General features: G+C 39.8%; 1 protein-coding gene across 1 annotated transcript in view; it reads right to left on the reverse strand.

Moving 5' to 3' along the window:
* LOC311242122 (growth/differentiation factor 2-like) overlaps positions 1-19,155 on the reverse strand; it is a gene marked incomplete at both ends in the record, with an annotated part of 89,758 nt that overhangs the window by 49,564 nt on the left and 21,039 nt on the right. The gene's annotated exons all lie outside the window — the stretch shown is intronic.

Genomic DNA, 19,155 nt, shown 5'->3' on the forward strand with positions numbered 1-19,155 from the left:
TGTTTAATAGTTGATTACATACGGTGAGAGTGGTTTCATATCATCACTGCGAATGAGGTTAACCTCAGTGTCTCACGAGTTGAAATAAAGGTTTGCAATTAAAATTAAATGAAAAATATGTATATGATGTACATAATATAATAATGTATTATTTCTTATTCATTTTAATCCTTTATTGATCCCCATGGGGAAATGATTCCTCTGCATTTGACCATCCTAACTATTTAGGGGCAGCGGGACAGAGACAGTGCCACACCCAGGGACCAACTCATGTAGTAAAGACCAGTACCTTAGAAACCAGAGTAATCAGAGGAGATGACATTTACATCTAGTCATTTAGCTGACGCTTTTATCCGAAGCGACTTACACGTTCTGTACGACAAGTCATCAGGAAGGGCACAACTCTATCAGCTGAGTAACAATGTTCATCAAAAGTGTTGAGTGCTATCAGTGTAGGTTAGTATATTAGGACAAATGCATGACAGTACGGTTAGTTAGGGTTAGATTACATTTTTTATTTGATTATTATTATAAATATTATTTATTTGTTCTCTCATTTCAGATAATGGTTGAATAAGTGAGTCTTTAGTCGACGGCGAAAGATTGGACGGGTTTCGGCTGTCCTAACTGTGGCGGGCAGTTTGTTCCTGCACCATTGTGGGGCAAGGACTGAGAATAGGCGGCTTCTCCTTGATGACCCTCCCGGAGCTCGGATAGGAGTGGGTCTGAGGCGGCCAGAAGATGCAGAGCGTAGGGGTCTTGAGGGTGTGTAGTTAGAGACCATCGACCGGAGGTAGGCGGGAGCTGAGGAGAGAGAGGAGAGGAGAGTAGGGGAGATGAAATGAGGGAAGGGGAGCAGAGGAGAGGAGAGAGGAAGAGATGAGGAAGATAGAGAAGAGATGAGAGGGGTAGAGAGGAGGAAAGGAGAGAGGAGAGACAAGAGGAGAGATGACAGGAGAGGAGGAGAGAGGAGATACAAGAGGAGGGGAGATGAGAGGAGAGGAGAGAAAATGCAAACTCCACATAGAAAACCCTTGTCTTGCTGTGAAGCAACAGTAATGACGGTCACTGGCTGCTAGAGTTGGCATTTTTTTACGATCTGACCAACATGTTGAATGACCATAATTTAGAGCTGCACGGAAAAGACAAAACCATGGTCAATATGATTAGCCCAGTTAAATATAGGTAGATCATTTTGACTTGGTTATTTTAACAATAGCTCCCAAGCTGAAAAAGTGTGGGCACCCCTGCTCTAGAATAAATCTGTTGCCTATACTCTATTCATACCTATATACTGCCTTCACTGTCTCCTCTATTCATACCTATCTAGTATCTACTGCCTTCACTGTCTCCTCTATTCATACCTACTGTATATACTGCCTTCACTGTCTCCTCTATTCATACCTATCTACTGCCTTCACTGTCTCCTCTATTCATGCCTATCTACTGCCTTCACTGTTCTATTCATACCTACCTAACTTACTGCTTATCTCTTACAGAATGACCTCCTAGACCCTAATCAGTCAGGCTACAGGACTGGTCACTCCACAGAGACAGCCCTCATTGCGGTCACAGAGGCACTTCACTTAGCAAAAGCGAAAGGCCTCTCCTCTGTCCTGATTCTCCTAGATCTATCTGCAGCCTTCGACACAGTCAACCACCAGATCCTCCTCGCGGCCCTCGCAGGAATGGGAGTGGCTGGCTCTGCGCTGACATGGTTGTCATCATACCTCAATGACCGCTCCTACCAAGTGTCATGGAGAGGGACCCTGTCGGCCACCCGCCCCCTGCGGACGGGTGTCCCCCAGGGCTCGGTTTTAGGACCCCTTCTCTTCTCCCTCTACACTAAATCACTGGGTAACATTATCACGTCTCATGGCTTCTCCTACCACTGTTATGCCGACGATACTCAACTCTTCCTCTCCTTCCCTCCCTCAGATATCCACGTCTCTGAGCGGATCTCGGCCTGTCTGTCCGACATCTCCGCCTGGATGACGACCAACCACCTCAAACTGAACCTAAGCAAAACAGAATTGCTCCACCTGCCGGCCAAATCCTCCCCCCTGACCGACCTTTCCATCACAGTCGAGAATGCAGCTGTGACCGCGTCCCCGACCGCCAAGAACCTTGGTGTTGTCCTCGACGACCAGTTGAACTTCTCTGCTCACATCGCAGCGACAACCAGAACCTGCCGATTCCTCCTGAGCAACGTCAGAAGGATACGCCCCTTCCTGACAAAAGAAGCCACCCAACTCCTCGTCCAATCAACAGTCATCTCCCGCCTCGACTACTGCAACGCACTGCTCGCTGGCCTCCCGGCCACTGCCACTAAGCCTCTTCAACTCATTCAGAACGCAGCGGCCCACCTGATCTCAAACCTACCGAAGTCGGCCCATGTCACCCCACTTCTTAGGGACCTGCACTGGCTCCCCATTGCTGCACGAATCCGCTTCAAGGCCCTTGACCTAGCATACCGTGCGGCAAAGGGAACTGCTCCCGCCTACCTCCGGTCAATGGTCTCTAACTACACACCCTCAAGACCCCTACGCTCTGCATCTTCTGGCCGCCTCAGACCTACTCCTATCCAAGCTCCGGGAGGGTCATCAAAGAGAAGTCGCCTATTCTCAGTCCTTGCCCCACAATGGTGGAATGAACTACCCACCCCAGTTAGGACAGCCGAAACACGTCCAATCTTTCGCCGTCGACTAAAGACTCACTTCTTCAACCATTATCTGAATAAAAAAAAAAAAAAAAAAAAAAAAAAAAATCTAACCCTAACTAACCATACTGTCATGCACTTGTCCTAATAAACTAACCTACACTGTAGCACTCAACACTTTGATGAACATTGTTACTCAGCTGATAGAGTTGTGCTCTTCCTGATGGCTTGTCGTACAGAACTTGTAAGTCGCTTTGGATAAAAGCGTCAGCTAAATGACTAAATGTAAATGTAAATGTATCTACTGCCTTCACTCTCTACTCTATTCATACCTATCTACTGCCTTCACTCTCTACGCTATTCATACCTATCTACTGCCTTCACTCTCTACGCTATTCATACCTATCTACTGCCTTCACTCTCTACTCTATTCATCTACTGCCTTCACTGTTTACTCTATTCATGCCTATCTACTGCCTTCACTCTCTACGCTATTCATACCTATCTACTGCCTTCACTCTCTACTCTATTCATCTACTGCCTTCACTGTTTACTCTATTCATGCCTATCTACTGCCTTCACTGTTTACTCTATTCATACCTATCTACTGCATTCACTGTTCTATGCATACCTATCTAGTATCTACTGCCTTCACTGTCTCCTCTATTCATACCTATCTACTGCCTTCACTGGCTTCTCTATTCATACCTATCTACTGCCTTCACTGGCTTCTCTATTCATACCTATCTACTGCCTTCTCTGTATACTCTATTCATACAAATCTACTGCCTTCACTGTATACTCTATTCATACATATCTACTGCCTTCACTGTTTACTCTATTCATACCTATCTACTGCCTTCACTGTCTCCTCTATTCATACCTATCTACTGCCTTCACTGTTTACTCTATTCATACCTATCTACTGCCTTCACTGTTTACTCTATTCATACCTATCTACTGCCTTCACTGTTTACTCTATTCATACCTATCTACTGCCTTCACTGTCTACTCTATTCATACCTACTGTATATACTGCCTTCACTGTCTACTCTATTCATACCTATCTAGTATCTACTGCCTTCACTGTCTACTCTATTCATACCTATATACTGCCTTCACTGTATTCTCTATTCATACCTATATACTGCCTTCACTGTCTAGTCTATTCATAACTATCTAGTATCTACTGCCTTCACTGTCTACTCTATTCATACCTATCTAGTATCTACTGCCTTCGCTGTCTCCTCTATTCATATCTATCTACTGCCTTCACTCTCTACTCTATTCATACCTATCTATTGCCTTCACTGTTTACTCTATTCATACCTATCTACCAGTGGAGGTTTCTCTATGACAACACGTGAAACACAAATTCACTCATAATTCATAATTATTATTAATTTACATATACCTATATATATATAAAAAATATATATATATATTTTTTTAAATTATTATTATTATTATTCTTTTTTTATTATAAATGTTTTCCTCTGTAAAAAAATGCCAGTGATTTTTTTTTTCTTCAAAAATTGTCAAAATTGACAGCTCTGAGCAGGCCTGCACTGCAGTATTGCCTGCAGTAATTATTCGTGAAGAAAACTTCACAGGTGTGACCCATTGTTAAATAAATAATAAATAACAGCGAATCAAAATAGGCTATTAACTTCATCTAAGCACGGTCTGTGCAGTTAAACTCTTGCCATTGAATGGAGGTTTGAATGATTGACAGCCCTTGACATCCAATACACGGAGGTTGAATATGATTGGCAGCCTTGCAAATCCAATCAGAGATTGCTGCATTGCAAAGTCAAAACGGGTCCAGCTGCATGTCCGGAGGATAGGTTTAGCTCGGGCCAATCTCAAGTTTCTCAAGTTTCTTTATTAGTTGTCATACAGAAGTACAGAATACTTTTATACAAAATGTAACATAAAGAAGCATTTTGTATAAAAGCATTCTGTACTTCTGTATGACAACTAATAAAGAAACTTGAGAAACTTGAGATTGGCCCGTAAACCTATCCTCCGGACATGCAGCTGGACCCGTTTTGACTATGTGAAAGCTAGCTAGTTTAGTTGTTGTTTAGTAGTTAGTAAGCTGTACAGCTATAACAAGTCAAGTCAGGCTAAATTAAACTTTGCGCCAACATTAGGACCGAAGTATAAACCAGCAACTGAGCAACATGAAAAGTGGACTTATGCATCTGGATCAGAAAAAACGTTGTGGATGAAAAAGTAAGTAGGCTACAATGTTTGTAAAAGCTTGTATGCTAACAGTAGCTAGCCAGCTTAGCCTACATCACAATGATAATCACCAAGCTAACTTACTGTACACACTGTAGGGCTGGGCAATTAATCGAAACAGAATCGCGATATCGATTCATAGACCTATGCAATCTCATTTCTAAGTTATGACTATTTTTCTTTTATTCAATTTTTTTTTTTTTTTACTTTTTAAATTATTTTATCTGGGTTGAACATGATTTGTGGAACTCCCTCTGGTGTTGTGGTCGTGGTATTCACTGACCTTTGGGAAGTATTTCGACATGCACATGGGTATCTTTAGTGGTGTAGTGTATCTTGTAGACCAGGCCCATTGCAAGTTGCTGTACTCTGTCGTCTACTCTAAGCCATCCTAGGTTGTCAAAGTGGACAAGGGTGAGGTGGGTTTTAGGAGTAAGGTCAAGCAGTAGTCTGACCAGTTTGTTTTGTGATGTTTGTAATCTTGTTTTTAGTGCCTTTGTGGTGCTTTGGTACCATGAGGTGCAAGCATAGTCGTAGTACCCTTGAATGAGTGCTCCTGTTAGAGTATTCAAGGTATTCTTGTTTACCAGAGAGGAGATCCGGTACAGGAATCTAGTTCGTTGGTTGACTTAGTTTTATTACATTGGATCCCATTTTGTCACAGGAAAGATTTGCCTCTATAGGATGGAACCCAGGTAGGTAATTTCATCTTTCCTTTTAAGATAAGATAAGATATTCCTTTATTGATCCCCTTGGGGAAATTCAGGCATCATAGCAGCATGGGGGAAGGTGGGGGGGGTACAGGTAGTGAAAACAACACAAGCAGTGTAAACAAATAGGTCAATATAATTTACTATCTAACTAACTGAAATATACATTATTCATTACTCACAGTATCACAGTATCCACATAAGGTGCAGTATGCATAAGGTAGTGTTATTGTCCTACTTGGGTTCCTATTAGTTCTAGGTCGATGTCTGGCAGCAGTCGCTGCCCACTGTTGTGGAGCCTGATGGCCACTGGTATGAAGGACTGTCCGAGGCGGTTAGTTGAGTGTCGGGGGGGTATGAGTCTGTGGCTTCCTTGTCACCTTCACCTAATATGTTTTGATCTGGTCAGGTGCGCTGTCACCTAAAATGTTTTGATCTGATCAGGTGCGCTGTCACCTAATATGTTTTGATCTGGTCAGGTGCGCTGTCACCTAATATGATTTCATCTGGTCAGGTGCGCTGTCACCTAATATGATTTCATCTGGTCAGGTGCGCTGTCACCTAATATGTTTTCATCTGGTCAGGTCCGCTGTCACCTAATGTTAATATGTTTTCATCTGTGTCCACTGACCACTGACACACAGTGGGGGATGTTTTAAAAATATTATTTAATATATAATATAATATAATAATTTGTGCTTCACCTAAAAATTTGGTCAGCAGCCTCCACTGCTATCTACTGCCTTCACTGTTTACTCTATTCATACCTATCTACTGCCTTCACTGTTTACTCTATTCATACCTATATACTGCCTTCACTGTCTACTCTATTCATACATATCTACTGCCTTCACTGTTTACTCTATTCATACCTACTGTATATACTGCCTTCACTGTCTACTCTATTCATACCTATATACTGCCTTCACTGTCTACTCTATTCATACCTATCTACTGCCTACACTGTTTACTCTATTCATACCTATCTACTGCCTTCATTGTTTATTCTATTCATACCTATCTACTGCCTTCTCTGTCTTCTCTATTCATACCTATATACTGCCTTCACTGTCTACTCTATTCATACCTATCTAGTATCTACTGCCTTCACTGTCTCTTCTATTCATTTCATACCTATCTACTGCCTTCACTGTTTACTCTATTCATACCTATCTACTGCCTTCATTGTTTACTATATCCATACCTTTATACTGCCTTCACTGTATACTCTATTCATACCTATCTAGTATCTACTGCCTTCACTGTATACTCTATTCATACCTATCTAGTATCTACTGCCTTCACTGTCTACTCTATTCATATATATCTACTGCCTTCACTGTCTTCTCTATTCATATATATCTACTGCCTTCACTGTCTACTCCAGGGGTGTCAAACATATGGCCCGCGGGCGGCGTCCAGCTCGCCCCGCCGGATGACTTTGGTAAGTGTGGAAGACATACATTGCATTTCTATAAAACCTTGCTATATAATAAAAGTAACTGCTATTCCTAATCAGTCCACTGGGGGTTGCATTGCATCCGTAAGAGCATAGATGTACTGTATGTAAAACAACAGTTAAGAGTAGCGATTGTAACACAACATTGAGAACCATAACTTAATAGCAGATGGCATCAATCCACCTGTCAAAAATACGACCGCTTACAACAGTCCATTTTTACCCGCAACCGAGAGATAAGTGATGTATTACCAGCCTCAAAGCCATACTGTGAGGGTGAGTTTGTGAAAACATGCTGATCGTGTATCGGCATCTTTTGCCAGGATACCCCAAATTGATAGACCTGGCACTCTGGCAGCAATGTTTGGGACTACCTACCTTTGTGAACAGGTTTTCTCTGTAATGAACATCACTAAAACAAAGCTGCGCTCAAGGCTCGCACATGAGCATTTTAATGATATTCTTAAATTGGCTGCTACTAAGCCTGATAATGATGCACTTGTGAAGGCAAAAATATTCCAAATTTCAGCAGCAAATTCATTGGTGAGTTGACCTACTTTATGTAAGATAATGCTTCAGACATGTACTTTTGCATCCTAAAGAATAGAGTTTAGAGTTCTGTGAAAATTTAAACTTACTGTTGAAATATTTGACACTGAACATTGTGTGCAATATAATGTCAATCAGCAGCTTCAGTACAAAATAGTTTGGAACACTATGGCTCATGCACTGCCCCAATGTTGTTTCAATGGTGGTAACATGACATTCTTACTTAATAGCTCCCACGTTTGTTTGTTTGTTTGTTTGTTTGTTTGTTTGTTTGTTTGTTTGTTTGTTTGTTTGTTTGTTTGTTTGTTTGTTTGTTTGTTTGTTTGTATGTATTTTGTGCTGAGTCAGTTCAGGTGGACAGATAACTAGACACATGTGGAAATGTTAGTCAATTTAAAATGTATTTTTTTAGAGAAGTTTCTTTTGTTATAAATTCAAATACTATATTTTTCAGTTCCAAATACTTGACTAAAGGGTTTGCTTCTTTGTACATCCACTGTGATCTGTACGTTGTAATGCACATTGTGTAAATGATAAACTGAAGCACAGTATTGTTGAAATTGCTCTTGTTTTTCTTAATACTTTTCAGTTTGTTCATAATTTTTTGTAAAAAGATACCTCATTACATGTGAACATTTTCTGAATGTACTTGTACTTATTTGCACTTAAACGTAAACGAGAAATATTATCATTGTGTCTGGGTTATTATGCTATGATTTGACTGGTCCGGCCCACTTGAGATCAAAGTGGGCACTGGGCAGTATGCCCAGGCCCCTTAACTAAAATGAGTTTGACACCCCTGGTCTACTCTATTCATATATATCTACTGCCTTCACCATCTACAACTGCCTTGCAACGTAATCATAACTACCAACCTCAACCTATAGTCTACCCATATATTACTGTGTACATACCTGTATGATAGCGATGTACATTAACACTTTGATCGCCATGGTTAAATTCATAATTTACCATCCCTAGCCAGCTCTATTTGTCTATGGAGAAGTTCCCCTTCTTTGCAGGGCTATAACTTTTTAAATTGTATTGCTAAATTGACATTATTATGGTCCATTCAATGTCCTATATCTATTGTTCAGGGTGTAGCAACGTTATACTTTTTCATTCACATATTCATACTAAAATACGGTCTAAAGTATAAGTATGTTTTTATTGTTTTCTGCAGCTTTCTCCAGAACTTGATTTATAGCCCCAAATGCATTATATTGATGATCAAATACAGTTTGGTAGCGATCGGTGCCAGATAAAAAATGTCAACTGGAGGTACTTCTAGAAGTTACTACGTATGATCTGATGTTGACCGGATGGACGGGGGGTCGCTTATAATTCCGTGCGCAACGTTATATCATTCACCTAGTGTGGGTCATATGATCATCAGAGCAGTTAGTATAGCAGACATTAGAAAATAACGCTGAAACTCACCGTATCTTCCTCGCGCCGTTGGGGGATGAGCGTGGAATAGAATTTTTTCTATTATGGGATGTCAAAATATCCAATCCATTTCCAGGTTGTATAATAGTATATACGTCCAAATCATGTTGTTTATCGAGTTATGTGCACCGATCGGTGTTCACTGTGTCAAGATGGAGTCCTGCTAATGATAGCGAGTGCCCGGACGAAATATGGGTGAGCACCACTTCATCCACATGACTTCCTGTTGGGCGATCTGCCGATCGGCCACCAGATGGCGCTCTTGAACCGTTAGAAAGTTGAGTGGAGCTCAGCAGTATATCTCAGGTCCCCGCGAGAGAAATATGATTGCGATCACAGATTTTTTAAATATTGATATCAAAGACATGTTACGGCGTCTTCGGCAGAATGAGCATGGCGGGCAATGACGAGTTTCGGCGTTTCCGGCGATTAAAGTGTTAATACTATAATACTACTAAAACTGAATCAAACCATAAACAAGGTGGCCTGTTGGGATGTTAGATCCTAATGTGAAAAACTGCTAATTTTACCCTTGCTATTATTTTACTTATTTTTTCTTTTATCTTTTTCGCCCCACTATCCGCTGGGTGCATATAACCTTTATCATGTTTTGTAACAGATTACAGAAATCCAAGAAGCCTATTGGAATGTGAGGTTCTGATATGATTTGATTAATATATCTGCATTATTTTATCCCACTTTATACTTTGCTCTTGCTGCTTGTTTTACACTGATTTTATGTTTTATTTCTTACAGATGTAAAGCACTTTGAACTGCAATCCCCTGTATCAAAGGTGCTATACAAATAAAGTTATTATTATTATTATTATTAATATTATTATTATTAATACTGTATATATATATATATGTATCTGATTGGATATATCTGCCAAAACTGTGCTTACTTGTTTAATTGTATTTGTCAGCAACATCAGCAACAGTATTGAGTGACTGGAACTAAAAAGTTCCTGCTGTTTATTGTCAGCATTCTCTTGGCTCCTCCCATCCATCCAGGCAGACTGATGGAATTGAGTGCTCATGCCACAGGACTACTAATCTATCCCTGATGTAATGATTGATCGACAGACGACCGATCGATCAGCCGAACCAATCAGGTGATCCGTCCCATCCGAGGGGACAGTTAGCCAATGAGCCAATGAGGAGGCTTGGACGTGTCAATATGTCCAGATCACAATAATTGATCTGAGTATGGTTGATTAAAACCTTTAAATGTTCTGCTGTGTGTGTGTGTGTGTGTGTGTGTGTGTGTGTGTGTGTGTGTGTGTGTGTGTGTGTGTGTGTGTGTGTGTGTGTGTGTGTGTGTGTGTGTGTGTGTGTGTGTGTGTGTGTGTGTGTGTGTGTGTGTGTGTGTGTGTGTGTGTGTGTGTGTGTGTGTGTGTGTGTGTGTGTGTGTGTGTGTGTGTGTGTGTGTGTGTGTGTGCGTGCGTGTGTGTGTGTGTTTATGCCATTGATCCCCGTAATTGTTCCGATAGACACCCTGGGTTCCCTAATGACCGTAGCGAGTCAGGACCTCAGTCTAACCACTCCTCTCTAGTGAAGTTAATGGGAGAGAAGGTAAACAGCCCCGTCTGACCTGAGATCAGACTCACCACATTACTATTGTCCTCTAAATCTCCTCAGGACATGTTCTGTAAAGACTGGTTCTATTTCCAGCTCTTCTATTGGAATGGAAGGAGGGACATTCATAATTAATTTGACCAAGTAGACTTTCACCATATAATGTGTTCTCTTTATTTAACCATCCTAACTATTTACACACAGTATACCATGTCATCTGTATTTAACCTTCCTAACTATTTACACACAGTATACCATGTCATCTGTATTTAACCATCCTAACTATTTACACACAGTATACCATGTCATCTGTACTTAACCATCCTAACTATTTACACACAGTATATCATGTCATCTTTATTTAACCTTCCTAACTATTTACACACAGTATACTATGTCATCTTTATTTAACCTTCCTAACTATTTACACACAGTATACTATGTCATCTTTATTTAACCATCCTGACTATTTACACACAGTATATCATGTCATCTGTATTTAACCATCCTGACTATTTACACACAGTATATCATGTAATCTGTACTTAACCATCCTGACTATTTACACACAGTATACCATGTCATCTGTATTTAACCATCCTGACTATTTACACACAGTATATCATGTAATCTGTACTTAACCATCCTAACTATTTACACACAGTATACCATGTCATCTGTACTTAACTATCCTAACTATTTTGGAGCAGTGGGCAGATACACACCAATGCCTCGTCCAGCGTCCAGTAGTAAGACCAGGGACAATGGCAGGAATATGTAACTAGCGTGTCTTTTATAGTTTGTGAGGAAACCAGTACCTGGAGGAAACCCACAGAGAACACATTAATGCTCCTGTGTCTTCTAGTCCTACAGTATGTCTCCTGTGTCTTCTAGTCCTACAGTATGTCTGCTGTGTCTTCTAGTCCTACAGTATGTCTCCTGTGTCTTCTAGTCCTACAGTATGTCTCCTGTGTCTTCTAGTCCTACAGTATGTCTCCTGTGTCTTCTAGTCCTACAGTATGTCTCCTGTGTCTTCTAGTCCTACAGTATGTCTCCTGTGTCTTCTAGTCCTACAGTATGTCTCCTGTGTCTTCTAGTCCTACAGTATGTCTCCTGTGTCTTCTAGTCCTACAGTATGTCTCCTGTGTCTTCTAGTCCTACAGTATGTCTCCTGTGTCTTCTAGTCCTACAGTATGTCTCCTGTGTCTCCTAGTCCTACAGTATGTCTCATGTGTCTTCTAGGTGTATGTCTCCTGTGTCTTCTAGGTATATGTCTCCTGTGTCTTCTAGGTATATGTCTCCTGTGTCTTCTAGGTGTATGTCTCCTGTGTCTTCTAGGAATCTGTCTCCTGTGTCTTCTAGGTATATGTCTCCTGTGTCTTCTAGTTCTATCTCTCCTGTGTCTTCTAGGTGTATGTCTCCTGTGTCTTCTAGTTCTATGTCTCCTGTGTCTTCTAGTTCTGTATCTTCTAGTTCTACGTCTCCTGTGTACAGTATATTACTTCTACAGTACTGTATGTGTTGTGGTTCTACGTGGCCTGTATATCTTTAACAAATAGCGTAGTATTCGTTCTCCTCCCTCATCTGTTTGTGTCTCATCTGGTAAGAAATGTTAGATGGTCATTGTTGGTTATATTGTTGTCTCTGTGAAGGCACGTTGTGTTTTATTGTTGGTTATTAAATAAACTGAAGCCAGCTGGGTCTCCATGGTGAAGCTCAAGGGAGAAACAGAGCTATGCGTGTGAGTGTGTGTGTGTGTGAGTGTGTGTGTGTGTGTGTGTGTGCGTGTGTGCGTGTGTGTGTGCGTGTGTGTGTGTGTGTGTGTGTGTCTATGTGTGTCTGTGTGTGTGTACACATGCATGTGTGCATGTGTGTGTGTGTGTGTGTGTTAATGATGTGGAGAGAATGGAGATTGAGATATAATACTGTATGCCCTGATAGTCTCTATATCTCTCTGTCTGGCTCTTTGTATCTCTCCCTCTCTCTCTCTCTCTCTCTCTCTCTCTCTCTCTCTCTCTCTCTCTCTCTCTCTCTCTCTCTCTCTCTCTCTCTCTCTCTCTCTCTCTTTATGTCAGTACTGATAAAGCGTTCTCTGGTTTCTTGTCTCAAGAGTCAAGTCAAGATAATCTTTATTATCCCTACAAGAAAGTAAATTAACAGGATACTCATAAAGCTATAAATAGCATAATATACGTCAGTTGATTCTCTCCTCTCCCTCTCCCCTCCCCCTTTCCTCTCTTCTCCTCTCTCTCCTCATCTCTTCTCTCCTCTTCACCGCTCTTCTCTCCACTTCTATTCCCTCCTCTTTCCTCCTCTTATCTCCTCTTCTCCTCTCTTTCTGTTCCTCCGCCATGTGAAACATGTCTTCCTCTCTCCTCTCTTCCTTTCCTCTCTCCTCTTTTCATCTCTATCCTCATCTCCTCCCCTATCATCCTATCTCCCCTCCTCTCCTACCCTCCTTTCCTCTCGTATCCTCTCTTTCCTCATCTCTTTCTCCCCCCTCTCCTCCCCTCCTTTCCGCTCGTATCCTCTCTCTCCTCATTGCTTCTTGTCCCCTCTCCTCCTCTCCTCATTTCCTCTTTTCTCCTCTCTCTCGCCATTTCTTTCTCTCCCCTCCCCTCCTCTCTCCTCTTCTAATTTGGTCTCTTCTCCTCTCTCTCATAATTTCTTTCTCTCTTCTCCCATCCTCTCTCCCCTATCCTCCTTCCCCCCCATTCCCTCCTTTCTCTCTTCTCCTCTCGCTCCCCATCTGTTCCTGTCTCCTCTATTTCTCTCCCCATCTCATCTCTCTTGTCTCCTCCTTTCCGCCTCTCTTCTCTCCACTCCTCTTTTCTTCTCTTCTCTCCTCTTCTCCTCTCTTTCTGTTCCTCCTCCATGTTATACATCCTCCTCTCCTTTGTTTCCTCTCCTCTAAAATGCTTTCCTGACATTGATAAAACGAGGTTCTCTTTTTCCTCTTTAATTTCCAGACTTTCAGACGTGGAAAACAGATTGTGGCCAAACACAGAGAGACAAGTCAATTAAGCTTCATTCCAGAGAGTCTCAGAGCCATTTGTCTGCTAGATTGGAAATAATGACAGAGAGACTTGAACTGAACAAATACTAAATGAAAATACAAAGGAGTACCGACTCCTTTAAACACACACACACACACACACACACACACACACACACACACACACACACACACACACACACACACACACACACACACACACACACACACACACACACACACACACACACACACACACACACACACACACACACACACACACACACACACACACACACACACACATATATATATAGTATATATATATACTATATACGTACACACTATATACTACCTCTCATTGACACACACCCACACTTTGATATGAACTCGCACTGGCTTTTTTTTTTCTCTATCTCTCTCTCTCTCTCATACTCACACAGACACAATGTCAAGTTATTATCACCTGGCCTCTCAACTCATGAACCTAAATATTCCACTTCGCATATCTGCTTACCTGCTGTCTACACTGTACATACAAATCAACCATGACTGCTGCTATTGAACCTGGACTGCTGCCAGTGATGTACTTGAACGCGTTCAATGAATCATCGTTCATGAACTCGTTCATACTTTTGGCGAACGTGAACTGAACGTACTGTATTTCCGCTAGATGAACGTATTTGTGAACGTGTTCATTCTCGGCGCTCTATCACAGTATAACTAGAAAGTGTGCCAGATTTGGGACGGGCGCACACACACACACACACACACACACACACACACCACCGAAAGGTTTGTGTGCGTGTTGCGCGCAGAGAGAGAGACTTGTTACGCGCGACGCTGCCTCACCTTCAAGGCAATGGTAGGGGATGCCGTGCAGTATTCTGATTGCTGCCTGTGGTTCTATATAATTTTGACAAATAATAGCTCGCAGCAACGTATTGAAAAAAGAACTGTAAACTATAAACTAGTTCATTTTTTAAACCGTGAACTTTAGTTAAAAAAATGGGTAACACTTCATAATAACACTCAGTTATAAGACCTTTATAAGGTATTTGTAGATAATGAACTACCGGTAATCATGAACAAATCATTTACATTCATAAATTATTATTAAATCATTTATAACTATATTTGTATAACATTTACAAATTAGTTCTACATTATTTATAACTCATTATCAACATTGTTTGTACTTGATTTGTTCATCATTAAATAATGTTGTTTAATGTGTAGTAACACATTTGTAGATGCTTTGAAAAATTGATGTGAAAAAACGACTATACTGTACCTCCATTTATTTGTTCATGTTCAAGAAATGATTTGTTAAGACATTCATAAAACATCTATAAATCATGCTTGGCTCTGCTAATGTATCGTGCTTCCATTCAACAGACGGCAACTCGCGTGATACTTCCTCTACATATTCTGTCAATACCGGCCAGGGTACTCCTGGGTCCTAGTGCCCCTCTACACTATATGTCATGCACATGTATTTTATGTTAATAAAATTGCATTTATCTATAGTCCTAATTCTGTCACTGTTTGATGTCACAGAGAAGGGTGTATCCGAAACCTGTCTACAACATTTGTAACAGGTGATGAAAAAGTAAACAAATAATTAACTGTATTAGACATTTGTTAATGATGAATATTCTTCACTTCAGATTAGGGCACACAATAGCATCTGCAAATGATTTATAGATGTTTTATGAATGTCTTAACAAATAATTTGTTAAATATGAAAAGACAAGTCTGGTAATTGCTTCGTGTGTATTCATAAAAGTCCACAAATAAACAAACTATTAGACATTTGTTAATGATGAATAGTCTTCACTTCAGATTAGGGCACACAATAGCATCTGCAAATGATTTATAGATGTTTTATGAATGTCTTAACAAATCATTTGTTGAACATGAAAAATAAATGGAGGTACAGTATAGTAATTTTTTCATATCCATTTTTCAAAGCATCTACAAATGTGTTACTACACATTAAACAACATTATTTAATGATGAACAAATCAAGTACAAACAATGTTGATAATGAGTTATAAATAATGTAGAACTAATCTGTAAATGTTATACAAATATAGGTATAAATGATTTAATAATAATTCACAAATGTATATAAATGGTTTGTTCATGATTAGTTCATTATCTACAAATACCCTATAAAGGTCTTATAACTGAGTGTTATTATAAAGTGTTAACAAAAAATTTATTATGAACTGAAATAGGTCATTTAAAAATGTGTGAACTGTGAACTGAAGTAGTTCATGTAGAAAGTGAACATTCCCAACACAGACTGCTACATACCTAATATGCAATACTGTTGTATACACTTGTCACTCATACCTTTACACACACATTCTCATTGTGTATAATGTACGTAGTGTTGTATACAGTATTCTACTGTTATTCCATTTTCATTTCACTTCTTTTTTCTTTTTACTTTTTTATTTTCTCTTTATATAACTAATCTATAGTGTGTCTAGTGATCCTACTGCTGAGCTGACCTGTTGACCCTGTGTTAACATACATATGACAAATAAAGAAAACATTAAATACACATAAAATAAACATGAACACACATACACCCACACTCTTCTACATGGATATTCTCTCTCTCCCTCTCTCTCTCTCTCGTACCACACACACACACACACACACACACACACACACACACACACACGCACACACACACAAAATACCTCCCTCTCCATCTCTATCTCTCTCTCCTCATCTCTGTCTCTCCCTCTCTCTCTATCCCTATCTCTCTCTCTCCCCAATTTATCTCTCTATATCCCATATGTCCCCCCCATCTCTCTCTCTCTCTCTCTCTCTCTCTCTCTCTCTCTCTCTCTCTCTCTCTCTCTCTCTCTCTCTCTCTCTCTCTCTCTCTCTCTCTCTCTCTCTCTCTCTCTCTCTCTCTCTCTCTCTCTCTCTCTCTCTCTCTCTCTCTCTCTCTCTTTATATATCTCTCTTTCTCCTTATCTCCTTTCTCCAGACTTTCCAGACAGATTAGGGGTCTGGTACATTCAACCAAGCCAGGCAGAGTGCACTCATCTGGGCTAGTAGATGTTTCCTGGAGGCACCGGGGCATGAGAGTACTGCACACACACACACACACACACACACACACACACACACACACACACACACACACACACACACACACACCCACACACACACACACACACACACACACACACACACACACACACACACACACACACACACACACACACACACACACACCACACACACACACACAACACACACACACACACACACACACACACACACACACACACACACACACACACACACACACACACACACACACACACACACACACACACCATATATATATATATATATATATACTATATACGTACACACTATTATATACTACCTCTCATTGACACACACCCACACTTTGATATGAACTCGCACTGGCTTTTTTTTTCTCTATCTCTCTCTCTCTCATACTCACACAGACACAATGTCAAGTTATTATCACCTGGCCTCTCAACTCATGAACCTAAATATTCCACTTCGCATATCTGCTTACCTGCTGTCTACACTGTACATACAAATCAACCATGACTGCTGCTATTGAACCTGGACTGCTGCCAGTGATGTACTTGAACGCGTTCAATGAATGATCGTTCATGAACTCGTTCATATTTTGGGCGAACGTGAACTGAACTTACTGTATTTCCGCTAGATGAACGTAATTGTGAACGTGTTCATTCTCGGCGCTCTATCACAGTATAACTCGAAAGTGTGTCAGATTTGGGACGGGCGCACACACACACACACACACACACCGAAGGTTTGTGTGCGTGTTGCGCGCAGAGAGAGAGACTTGTTACGCGCGACGCTGCCTCACCTTCATGGCAATGGTAGGGGATGCCGTGCAGTATTCTGATTGCTGCCTGTGGTTCTATATAATTTTGACAAATAATAGCTTGCAGCAACGTATTGAAAAAAGAACTGTAAACTATAAACTAGTTCATTTTTTTAAAACCATGAACTTTAGTTAAAAAAAATGGGTAACACTTCATAATAACACTCAGTTATAAGACCTTTATAAGGTATTTGTAGATAATGAACTACCGGTAATCATGAACAAATCATTTACATTCATAAATTATTATTAAATCATTTATAACTATATTTGTATAACATTTACGAATTAGTTCTACATAATTATACTCATTATCAACATTGTTTGTACTTGATTTGTTCATCATTAAATAATGTTGTTTAATGTGTAGTAACACATTTGTAGATGCTTTGAAAAATTGATATGAAAAAACGACTATACGTACCTCCATTTATTTGTTCATGTTCAAGAAATGATTTGTTAAGACATTCATAAAACATCTATAAATCATGCTTGGCTCTGCTAATGTATCGTGCTTCCATTCAACAGACGGAACACACGCGAAGTCAAGTCTCACTCGCGTGATACTTCCTCTACATACTCTGTCAATACCGGCCAGGGTACTCCTGGGTCCTAGTGCCCCACCTGTTACACTATATGTCATGCACATGTATTTATGTAATAAAATTGCATTTATCTATAGTCCTAATTCTGTCACTGTTTGATGTCACAGATAAGGGTGTATCCGAAACCTGTCTACAACATTTGTAACAGGTGATGAAAAAGTAAACAAATAATTAACTGTATTAGACATTTGTTAATGATGAATATTCTTCACTTCAGATTAGGGCACACAATAGCATCTGCAAATGATTTATATATGTTTTATGAATGTCTTAACAAATAATTTGTTAAATATGAAAGACAAGTCTGGTAATTGCTTCGTGTGTATTCATAAAAGTCCACAAATAAACAAACTATTAGACATTTGTTAATGATGATAGTCTTCACTTCAGATTAGGGCACACAATAGCATCTGCAAATGATTTATAGATGTTTTATGAATGTCTTAACAAATCATTTGTTGAACATGAAAAATAAATGGAGGTACAGTATAGTCGTTTTTTCATATCCATTTTTCAAAGCATCTACAAATGTGTTACTACACATTAAACAAACATGAACAAATCAAGTACAAACAATGTTGATAATGAGTTATAAATAATGTAGAACTAATCTGTAAATGTTATACAAATATAGGTATACATGATTTAATTATAATTCACAAATGTATATAAATGGTTTGTTATCTACAAATACCTTATAAAGGTCTTATAACTGAGTGTTATTATAAAGTGTTACCAAAAAATGTATTATGAACTGAACTAGGTCATTTAAAAATGTGTGAACTGTGAACTGAAGTAGTTCATGTAGAAAGTGAACATTCCCAACACAGACTGCTACATACCTAATATGCATACTGTTGTAACACTTGTCACTCATACCTTTACACACACATTCTCATTGTGTATAATGTACGTAGTGTTGTATACAGTATTCTACTGTTATTCCATTTTCATTTCACTTATCTTTTCTTTTTACTTTTTTAAT

The sequence above is a fragment of the Notolepis coatsorum genome (genome assembly GCF_963971535.1).
Source record: "Notolepis coatsorum genome assembly, chromosome: 15".
In the NCBI taxonomy this organism is placed as follows: Eukaryota; Metazoa; Chordata; class Actinopteri; order Aulopiformes; family Paralepididae; genus Notolepis; species Notolepis coatsorum.